This window comes from Phascolarctos cinereus, unplaced genomic scaffold (genome assembly GCF_003287225.1).
Source record: "Phascolarctos cinereus isolate Bilbo 61053 unplaced genomic scaffold, phaCin_HiC Scaffold_1;HRSCAF=81, whole genome shotgun sequence".
NCBI classification, from domain to species: Eukaryota; Metazoa; Chordata; class Mammalia; order Diprotodontia; family Phascolarctidae; genus Phascolarctos; species Phascolarctos cinereus.
The window spans coordinates 123,004,635-123,016,646 of NW_027555514.1; the positions used below are offsets into that span (position 1 = coordinate 123,004,635).

General features: G+C 38.9%; 1 pseudogene; it reads left to right on the forward strand.

Annotated features, from left to right (window-relative positions):
* Positions 1-1,510: 1,510 nt before the first annotated feature.
* Positions 1,511-1,795, forward strand: LOC110194167 (snRNA-activating protein complex subunit 5 pseudogene; annotated as a pseudogene).
* The last annotated feature ends 10,217 nt before the right edge of the window (positions 1,796-12,012 follow it).

Below are 12,012 nucleotides of genomic sequence, written 5' to 3' on the forward strand. Positions count from 1 at the left end.
TGAACTCAGGTCTTCCTGGTTCCAAGTCCACATAGAATTGGAAGGGACCTCAGAGATCATCTGTTATAAAACACATACACACAGACACAGACACACGGACACAGACACACACACACACACACACACACACACACACACACACACACTTTTAGTTTGGATTTAGATTGACCCATTGGTATAGTGAATTCCCAAAGAGGAATTTCCTGTCATGACAGGTTGGAAGTTGCTATGCAGTTATGGCCTGAGAGAGTTGTTGTGAGTACAGTGAAGAACAGTGACATGTCCAGAGTCACACAGACATTATGTATAAGAGAGCCTTACTGCCCTTGTTTTATAAACAAGGAAATAAAGCCTAGAAAGTTCCCAGAAGCCTGGGAAATAAAGAGCACTAAGTCAAGGTTCAGGAGATCTGGGGCACAAATCACAACTTTTCCAAATTTCTTAGCTTTGTGACCTCAGGTTAGCCACTTCACTCTCTAGGTCTCCATTTCCTACTCTGCAAAATGAGTGCTTTGGACTAAATCCTCCCAGCTCCATCAGGCCCAACATTTTACAATTCTAAGCAGCTTCTCCAAGGTCACCTTGTTGGTGGAAGAACCCAAATCAGAGCAACAGGGCTCTTGACTCCCCTTCAGTCCAGTTCTCTTTCTAGTATACCACACTACTACTCAGATATATTTGATGAATCTGCTTTTTCTGGCTTTTTGTATAATCAAAATAGAAGTTTAATTGGCATGTATTTTACTTTTGGATTTCCCTGTTCCTTCAATAGCAGGGAGACAGGTAACCGTAAGTGTTCATGCACAGTGTTGCCTAGTTTGGAAATTGAGCAATTCTGTCCCTTTGTCATACCTCAGAAATGTAAACAAAGTTGAAAAAAAATCCCTGTGTGCTGTGCTATGGAGATACCAAACTCCACCTGGTGGGAGGCATTCTCATGGGCTAGCAAATGGGTTTTCCTTTGCTCTCTGCCTAGACTTGTCCAAATGTTGTGTGGTGCCCTTTCCCCCTATCTCCCCAGATAGGAGCCAATTATCTCAAAGGAAATTTAGTGGGAAAGTAAGTTGTACTTCACTTGTACTTACTCATTTCAGTGTTAAGAGGTATGTCTTTAATTTTTTTAAGGCCCTTAAAGCATTTTTTAAAAAAGGAATTTGCAGCAAGAAATTTTAAGAAAAGCACCATTTTTAGCATGTGTATGTGTATATTTGACAGGTAGGTGGTGTAGTAGATAGAGTGTCAGGCTTTGAGCCAGGAAGACTCATCTCATGAGTTCAAATCCAGCCTCAGACACTTATAATAGCTGTGTGACCCTGAGTAAGTCACTTAACTGTTGGCCTTAGTTCCTCACCTGTAGAATGAGCTAGAGAAGAAAACAGCAAACTACTCCTACATGTTTGTGACTGAAAACCGAACAAGTCTTCCGCATGGGGCCTCGCTGTCATCCGACAGCATCCCCAAAGACTCAGCCTGAGAAAGGGAGGTGCCTCGAAGGCCGGGAACAGGCAAGATGCTGATCAGGCTACAGGAGATCTTCAAGGAGGAGGAGAGCTGCTGAGGGTGAAGCCAGAGCTGCATGACTGCTCGAGGTTGAAGGGCTAGCCCTTCAATCAATTATTAGCTCCAAAGAAAGGGAAGAGATAACCCATTCTTCACCTCTAACAGAGGAACCAGAAAATATCTTGGTGCAGGTAGAAAATGAAACTTCATCAATCAAACTGAATTACAGCTAAGCACAAGAAACCATGTTCAAGAAGAGGAAGAAGAGAAGGAGGAAGAAGAATCTTATTCCTAAAGGAGAAAGGGAAAAATCAGGATTATTTATCTAAGTTAATTTTAAAATTCATGAACTTCCTCTGTTCGAAGAAGCTGTTACAGTACAATCATTATGGTCTGTTAACAGGGATTGAAGAACTCTCAGAAAATGCACTAGTAAATGACACTAGCCCACTGATGCTTCTAAGTGCTGAGTTAAAAACAAACACTGACCATAGGTAGGAAATACAAGGATCTATATTTTACCATTGAAAAAAGGTCAAGTTCATATACGTTAGTCAAATTAGATACATATACACACTAGAGGTAACATTCCATGTGAGATTCTATTGAAATAGTCATGGATTTATAACCAGAGAAGTTTAAATGTAAGCCAGCCTTTCACATTTCTCTAAACATATGGACAGGTAAAGACATACTATTAAACTCCCTTATGCACAGAGCAAGGCTGTGTTCTAGGCTCTAGAATCTGGTAGACGGAGGGTGGAGAAGAGGTGTAATGGGATTCAGCTTCTTATATAAAGAACATAAGCTGTTTAAGTGCTACTCTGAGGAACATAGAGCACATGGGATGCCACTTGGTGTGGCTGTGAGCATATCTTAATCTGAGTTACCACATTGTGGCAAAATGTGGTCAGAGTAAATTTTAGATAGAAAATGCTGTCTATGGGATACCAAAGGAGAGCAGCCAAACCATGTACTTGTAGAATACACATTATAGTAATAAAATTCAATCATTTTAAAAATCACTTTTGTATTTAAGGAAATATGCCATTTTTAAAAACAATATCTTAGGATATACTTGAGTGGATTTACTTTTACAATAAAAAGAAAATGGCTAAAGAAATAGAGCATGTAAATTTTTTTAAAAAGAAAGAGAAATGACCAAACAACATATACGTATATGTTATGTATAATATATAATATATGTATATATTTAAAGGTGAGACCCTAGGTTTTATAGCTGTAAGGAGCATTAGAAGTCCTCTAGTATAAACTCTTTGGTTTACATGTAAAGCATCTGAGGCCCCAAAGGGCTAAATGAGTTACTGAAGGTCACACAGGAATCAGGGAGAGAACTGGAATTTAAAGCTTCTGACCTCAAATCTAGGATTCTGTCTGCATACTTCTCTGACTCCCTAAAACGTGCTAGTGGTTTTTCTCACGTTCTTGATAGTTCGGTTTTCTGAGGGTTATAGCAGATGTTTCCTTATTAAGTAGCCACTAGTGGCTAAAGGGATCAGAAAAGGTGTCAGATAGAAGCTAATGACTGAGTTGAGCCTTGAAAAACTGTGATTCAGAGAATTAAAGGTGAGGAGGGAAAATATACCAGGCATGGAAGAAAATCACTGCAAAAGGGATGGAGACAGGAGGTTGACTCTAGAGTGCTTGGAATCTCAAACACGTCACTATAGGTCAATCTCAGAGGGTGTGAGGAGGATATGTGTAAGAAGACTGAAAAGGTAAAAGGAAGCCAGGTTGTGAAGAGTTTTAAGTGCTAAATTTTTAAAGGAGGAGGGGGAGGAATTGTTTCGCCTTAGAAGAAAAGGGACCACTGGAATTTATTGAGTAGAGGGTTATATGGTCACAGCTTCACTTATTTGGGTGGCTAAGTAGCAAATGAATTGGAGTAAAAAGATGATTGAGTTAGGGAGACTTAACTAAGAAGCTATAGTAAAAATCCAGGTGAAAGATGATGAAGGCTTGAACCAGTAGTGAGTAGGGGACAGATGTGAGAAATGTTATGGAAATAGAAATAACAAAATTGTTTATATAGCAAGCAAGACTAAAGAGTTCAGGCAAGCTTGGGGGGCTGGAAGTTAGATGGTACCTTCAACAGTAATAGGGAATTTGTGTATCTATCGAGATTCACCCAGGGACTATAAGAATCTAGCTGTAAAACAATCTTCACAGAAATAGAACTAAATAATTGGGGAAACATTAATTGTGCTTGGATTGGTCAAGCCAATATAATAAAAAAGATATTGCTAATTAAATTAATTTACTTATTCAGTGCAGTACAAATAAAACTCTGAGAAGAATATTTTTATAGACCTATTGAAAATAATAATGAAATTAATATAGAGGGGGAAAAAGTTAAGAATGTCAAAGGAAATAATGAAAAAAGTGGAAGGGAAGAGATCAATCAGTGAAGCACATTAATTGGTCGCTCAACTAGCTTTTATTACACATCTATTATGTGTATAGTCAGGCACTGTGTTGAGTGCTGGGGATACAGAAAGCAAAGCAAAACAACCTAGTTGATGTATTCAAGAAATTCTCAGTCTAATGGGAGTAGAGGGAGATACAGTGCAACAACTATGTACAAATCAAATATATACTGGTTTAATTGGGAGCGGTCTCAGAGGGAAAGCATGAAGATAGGGAAAGAAGGGGGTTTCTTGTAGAAGACTGGACTTTAGCTGAGACTTCAATGAAGCCATTGAAGCTAGGAAGTGGAGATTAGGTACACAACATACAGATTCATACAGGGTAGCATAGTGTTTGATTAGCCTGGTGACTCCAATTACTGGGGGGAGGACTCAGTATTTGACAAAAACTTCAGGAAAACTGGACATCAATCTGGCAGAAATTACACTTCATATGCCAAGGTAAGCTCAAATGGATTCATGACTTCTACATAAAGTCATATCATAAACAAATTAAAGGAGCAAGGAAGAAAGGACCTTCTGGATGTATGGATAGAGGGCAATTGATAATTAAACAAATGATAGAAAGGATCACATAGAATAAAATGGAATATTTTGATTATATAAAATTTTAAAAGTTTTGCACAAAGATAAACTAGTACAAGTTAAAAAGAAATGGGTAACTGTGAAAAGTCTTTTCAACAAGTTTCTCTGGGGGAACAACTTCTGGGAGCCAAGATGGCAGAGTAAGCAGCAAATTGTTGTAACTCCCCTATGTTCACTGCCTAACAACCATAAAATAGTGCCCCAAAGCAAACCCTGGAACAGCAGAACAAGCAAAAAGGTGGAGTGAAACAATCTATTAGCCCAAGAAACTTGGAAGATCAGCAAGAAAGCTCTGCCTCACTCAGGTAAAAGGGGAGCGCAGTCCAGGACAGAAAGCATCCTGGCAAGCCAGCAGCACGCCTTACCTCAGCAAACCAGGGGGAGATCCTGAGCCCCAGTGTGGTGGAGCAGGACAATGCCAACACCAGGGCCACCTCCTCCCCTCACCACACACACACACACACACACACACACACACACACACACACACACACACCACCCCTCAGCATAGCCAGGGGAACCAGTACACTCCAACTCTAAGAACCACCATGTGCTTCAATGTAGACGAGGGCAAACAAGCAACCTCCAGTGGCCAGATCACCACGTACTTCAGTGTAGCCCCTGGAAAACATAGAAACCCCCACCAGTCTCAGCACATGTCAGATACCAGCACTAGGACCCTTGCTCAGCATCAGGTAAGCTGCCAGACCCCCATGGCCTCTAGCCATGCCAACCAACCCCCACCCCACTCCTTAGCAAAGCACCAGACATGAGGGTCCCCTGTGGGCCTCGGGGCAGCATCAGCGCAACACCAGGTAAACAGCTAGGGCCTGCAGCCCCGGGTACAAGAAGGCTGAGACAGGGCCCCTTCCACCCTGGGAGCAGAGCTCAAATTTAAAAGAAAGGCAAAAGGGCAAGAAAGATAAGCAAACAACAACAACAAAAAGAATCTGACCATAGAAGGTTATAATGGTGACAGGGAAGGCCAAGATTCAAATTCAGAAGAGGCCAACAATGTCAAAACACCTATAGGCAAAACCTCAAAGAAAACTGGGAAGTGGTTTCAAGCCCAGAAAGAACTCATGGAAGAGCTCATAAATGACCTTTAAAATCCTATAAGAGGGGCAGCTAGGTGGCGTGGTGGATAGAGCTCTGGCCTTGGAGTCAGGAGGACCTGGGTTCAAATCTGGCCTCAGACCAAACACTTGATACTTGCTAGCTGTGTGACACTGGGCAAGTCACTTAACCCCAATTGCCTCACCAAAAAACAAACAAACAAAATTCATCTAAGAGAGGTAGAAGAAAAATTGGGGGGCAGGGGCAGCTAGGTGGCTCAGTAGATAGAGCACTGGTCTTGGAGTCAGGAGGACCTGAGTTCAAATCCGGCCTCAGACCAAACACTTCACACTTGCTAGCTGTGTGACCCTGGGCAAGTCACTTAACCCCAACTGCCTAAAAAAAAAATTGGGAAAAGAAATGAGAGTGATGCAACAGAATTATGAAAAAAGAGCCAACATCTTGGAAAAAGAAAACAACTGCTTAAAAAGTAGACTTGGCCAAGTGGCAAAGGAGAAACAAGAATCCATTGAAGAAAACAACTCCCTAAGAAGTACAACTGGCCAAATGGAAAATAAAGTACAAAAGCTAACTGAGGAAAACAACTCCTTAAAAATTAGAATTGGGCAAGTGGAAGGTAATGACTCTATGAGACATCAAGAATCGATCAAACATTGAAAACTAAAAATAAATAAATTTATAAAAAAAACCCAAAAAAATCAATCAAACAAATTCAAAACAATGAAAAAATAGAAGAAAATGTAAAGTACCTCGTTGGAAAAACAACTGACCTGGAAAATAGATCCAGGAGAGACAATGTCAGAATCACTGGACTACCTGAAAGCCATAATCAAAAGGAGGACCTGGACTGCATTTTTCAAGAAATTATCAAGGAAAAATTTCCTGATATCCAGGAACCAGAGGGCAAAATAGGCATTGAAAGAATCCACTGATCACCTCAAGGAAGAGATCCCAACATAAAAACTCCAAGGAACATTATAGCCAAATTACAGAACTATCTGGTCAAAGAAAAAATACTGAAAGTGGCCAGAAAGAAATAATTCAAATATCAGGGAACCACAACCAGGATTATGTAGGACTTGACAGCTGCAACATTAAAGGATCAGAGGCCATGGGATGTAATATTCCAGAAGGCAAAGGAGCTAAGACTGCAGCCTAGAATCACCCACCCAGAGAAATTAAGCATAATGCTCAAAGGGGAAAAATGGTCATTCAATTAAATAGAAGGATTTCAAGCTTTCATAAGACCAAAATTGAACAAAAAAAAAATTGATTTCCAATATCAAGACCCAAGAGAAGCTTAAAAAGGGGAAAGGGAAAAGAAAACATAAGGGATTCAAAGGAGCCAAACTCTTTACGTTCCTACATGGGAAAATGATACTTTCAATTCTTAAAAATTATACCACTAATAGTATAATTAGAAAGAAGATACATAGAGAGAGGGTACAGGTATAAGGTAAATTTGAGGGAATGACTAAAAATGATTAAGGTATGAGAAAGAGGAGTGTACTAGGTGCAGAACAAAGGGAGAGGTAGAATGTGGTAAATTATTTCACATAAAGAGGCACGAAAAACATTACAATGGGAGGGCTGGCAATGGGCATGACTGGAACCTTAGTCTCATCAGTATTGGTTCAAAGATGGAATAATATAGACAATCAGTTGAAGATAGAAATCTATCTTACCCAACAGGAAAGTAGGAGGGGGGAGGAGATTAAGTAAAAAAGAAGGAGGAACTGACAGAAGAGAGGGCAGACTAGGGTAGGCAGTAGACAGAAGCAAACATTGTTGAGGAGGGAAATGGTGAAAGGAGAGAGAGGACAAACAGGAGGAAAAATAGGATAGAGGGAAATATACACCTAGCAATCACAGCTGTGAATGTGAATGGAATGAACTCTCCCATAAAACAGAAGTGGATAGCAGAGTGGATCAAAAACCAGAATTCTACAGTGTGTTGTTTACAAGAAACATACTTGAAGCAGAGAGACACACAGAGTTAAGGTAAGGGACTGGAGCAGAATCTATTATGCTTCAGTTGAAGTTCAAAAAAAAAAAAGCAGGGGTAGCAATCCTGATCTCAGACAAAACAAAAATAAAAACAGACCTAATTAAAAGAGATAAAAAAGCAAACTTCATCTTACTAAAAGGTACTATAGACTAGTAATATAAATACTAGACATATATGCACCAGGTGGTATAGCATCCAAAGTCTTGAAGGAGAAGTTATGAGTTACAGGTTCATGACCAAACAAGAGATAGAGAGCATTACAAAACATAAAATAGATCATTCTGATTATATTAAATTTTTTTTTAAAAAAATTGCACCTGTAACCAAGATTAGAAGGAAAGCAGAAAGTTGGGAAACAATCTTTACAGCCAATATCTCTGATAAAGGCCTCATTTCTCAAATACATAGAGAAATGAGTCAAGTTTTGAAGAATACAGGCCATTCTCCAATTGATACATGGTCAAAGGATATGAACAGGCAGTTTTCAGATGAAGAAATCAAAGCTATCCATATACATATGAAGAAGTGCTCTAAATCACTTTTAATTAGAGAAATAAAAATAAAAACGACTCTGAGCTATCACCTCACACACATCAGATTGGCTAACATGACAAAAAAAGGAAAATGATAAATGTTGGAGAGGATGTGGGAAAATCGGGACACTAATGCACTGTGGGTAGAGTTGTAAACTGATTCTGGTGAGCAATTTGGAACTATGTCCAAAGGGCAACCAAACTGTGCATACCCTTTGGTCCAGCAATACTACTGCTTTTGATTATATTAAATATAATAATATATTTATTATATATTTATATATTAAATTTATATCATATATAAATATATGCATTAAATATATTTAAATATAATATATATTTATTTAATATATTATCAAATAATATATTAAATATAATAATGGGTCTTTATCCCAAAGAGATCATAAAAGGGGGGGAAGGACTTACATGTGCAAAAATATTCATAGCAATCCTTCTTGTGGTGGCAAAATATTGGAAACTGAGGGGATTCCCATCAATTGGGGAATGATTGAACAAGCTGTGATATATGAATGTAATGGAATACTATTGTGCAATAAGAAATGATGAACAGGCAGATTTCAGAAAAACCTGGAAAGACTGTACAAACTGATGCAAAGCGAAATGCACAGAATGAGGTAAACATCATACACAGTATCAGCAACATTTTGTGATGATCAACTATGAAAGACTCAGCTTTTCTCAGCAACACAATGTTCCAAGACAAGTATAAAGGACTTACGAAGGAAAACGTTATCCACATCCAGATAAAGAATTGATGGACTCTGAAAGCAGATACTTTTTTCACTTATTTTATTCTTTTTTGTGGCTTTTTTCCTTTTGATTTGTTTCTTCTTTCACAACTGTGACTAATATGGAAATATCTTTTACATGATGGCACATGCATAAGCTATATCAAATTGCCTACCATTTTGGGAAGAGAGGAGAAGAGAGAGGGAGAGGGATTTGGATCTTAAAATCTTGTAAAAACCGAATGTTATAAAAACAGGTTCACTAGTGCACTACTGGTGGGGCTATGAATTGGTCCAGCCATTCTGGAAAGCAATTTGGAGCTATGCCCAGAAAGATACCAAATTGTCCATACTGTTTTGCCCAGTTATACCACTAGTAGGTCTGTCTCCTAAAAGAAGTCAAAGAAAGAGGAAAAGGATGGATATGTACAAAAATATTTATAATGGCTCTTTACATGGTTGCCCAAAATTAGAAACTATTGGGAAATGGTGGAACAAACTGTGGTATAGGAATATGATAGAATATTGTTGCATTATAAGAAATTACAAAATCGACAATTTCAGAGAAAACTGGGAAGACTTCTATGTTTGGGTGCAGGATGAAGTGAGAAGAACTAGGAGAACAATCTACATAATTATAACATTATATAGAAAAAACAACTTTGAAAAACTTTGAAACTCTGATCAATGCAATAATAAACTATAAGTCCAAGAGGATGAAGATTAAATACATTACTCACCTCTTGATTGAGAGGTGTTGAAAGAGACATACATTTTTGACAGGGCTAATGTGGGAATTTGTTTTGCTGGACTAGTTAGTTATGTATTTAGGAATTTGTTTTTTGTTTTGCTTTGTTTTTAAATTTGCTCAATAGCAGGGATGGGAGGGCAGGAGAAGGCGGAAGAAGGGATAAAATAATTACATTGATTTAGAATGCTTGTTACTTGAACAATAGACATTTTAAAACTGATTGGAAAATTCAGAAAAGGAACTAGGTTTGGGGGAAAGATGAGTGTGGACATGTTGAGTCTGAGATACTTATGGGATATCCAGTTAAAAATGTTCAATGTGCAGTTCATGATATGGGGTTGGAGCTCAGGAAAAAGTCTAGGACTAGCTATATAGAGCTGGGAACCATCTTCAAGAGATTTGAACCCATGAAAGTTGATGAGGTCAACAAGAAAGAAAGTAGAGAGAGAAAAAAGAACCCAGGATAGAGCCTTGGTGGGTGTAACATAGATCAAGATCTAGCAAAAGAGATTTATAAATAGTTATCAGATAGGTAGAGGAGAAGCAAAAGAGAGGAGTATCATGAGAAGATGGGAGGGAATGGGATTTATATATGTAGAGGGGCTAGCCTTGGCAAAGAGAAGGGCTATCTATTTTACAGGGAATAAGTTAAAGGAAGCAGTACTGGGGAACCAGTCTCCCTTCCTTCCATACTGGCCACCCTGCCCACCTAAGGATGACTCTACTTGAGACCATCTCACTGAATGGTGGATCCAGTCCTGGAGTCAGAAAGAATCAGGTTGTGTGAGTTCAAATCTGGCCTCAGACATTTACTAGCTGTGTGACTCTAGGCAAGTCACTTAATCCTGGTTGCCTCAGATTCCTCATCTGTATGAGCTGGAGAAGTAAATGGCAAACCACTCCAGTACCTTTTGCCAAGAAAACCCCAAATGGGGTCTTGAAGAGTCAAACACGACTGAACAACGACAAGAACAAAAAAAGAATTACAGAAAGCATAGCAGATATTAGGGGCAGATATGGAGTGGAAAATTTGGGAAGATTGAGTTGAGGTAGATGGGGATGAGAGGGCAGTCAGTAAGGGGGTGGAGAATGAGGTTTGCACTTTAGTAGCCTGAAATTAAGTATCACAAGGATACAGAGAAAGAGAAGAAATGAGAATGAGCAGAATATTCTGGGTCGTCTTGCCTTATAGTTTGACTCAACACCTCCATGTCTGCTCTCACAGCCTATTAGACTGGGTGTGGCCAAGGGTGCCAAAACCCTCATGGCAGGAGTAGAGCAGGAAGCTTAGCTCAATTCAACAGACATTTATTAAGTACCTACCAGGCACACGACCCTGTACTGGGCCTTTCGATTTGGCAGATCAGAGAAGTCTGCATGGAGGAGGGAGTACCCAAGTTGAGCCTTGAAGGAAGTAAAGAATGCCACAGATGAAGGTTGATCGGGGTCAAGGAGAGTAAGGATTGATTGCAGGGATTTGGGATGGCACGAACGAAGGAACTATGACAAGAGATAGCAGGAGAGGAACTGAGGATGAAGAGTAGATAAAATATCTGGTTGATTGATTCAAATTTTCACTCTTCTCCTGGTGACTTGCTTGGTATGCTGAATTTCCTTTCAGCTTGGCCATTGAAAAGGAATGGATTGAGAATGAAACAGAGGTTAGCAGTGAGTGGCTAAGCCCAAGGTAAAATAAAATAAATGTTTTCTTTTATTGCCTTATAAATGTTTTTTAATTTCTAGAGAACCTCTACTATACAAGAAGATGATAATGGGAGTTGAAGGTCTCTTATTCATGCTATTCCAATCTATTCTGGAAATTTAAAAAGGTAAAAATGATTCATGTAGAAATTGTCACCAAACATTTGTTTATTGAAATGAATCAGAAATAATTACTAAGTAGATGAATTTGCATCTTCACAGTCTCCTGGTTTCACAAACATAATTTTCTGTAAAATTCAGGGGGAAATATTTGCTCTTTTGACAGATATTGCAAGTTACAGGACAGGGCTTTTTTCCTGTCTACAGAGAAACAATGATCAGTTCTACTCCCTCTGCTAAGAATCAACCTGCTGTAGTGAATAGGTTGATAAACTTATAGTCAGAAGCACCTAGGTTCACCTTCCATCTCTATTGTAGATTGGAAGACCTATGTTGACTTTCTACCTGTGACACTCACTAGTACATGTGGTAGGGTAATATTAGGCAAGCCACTTGATCTCAATTTTCTTATCTGTGAAATAGGGACAATAGTAACCTGTAGTATGTACCTCATAGGGCTGTTACAAAGTTCAAATGAAACAATGTAAAGTCTTTTGTAAAACCTTAAAGCATTGTTTATGTGCCAGTTGTTAATATTACT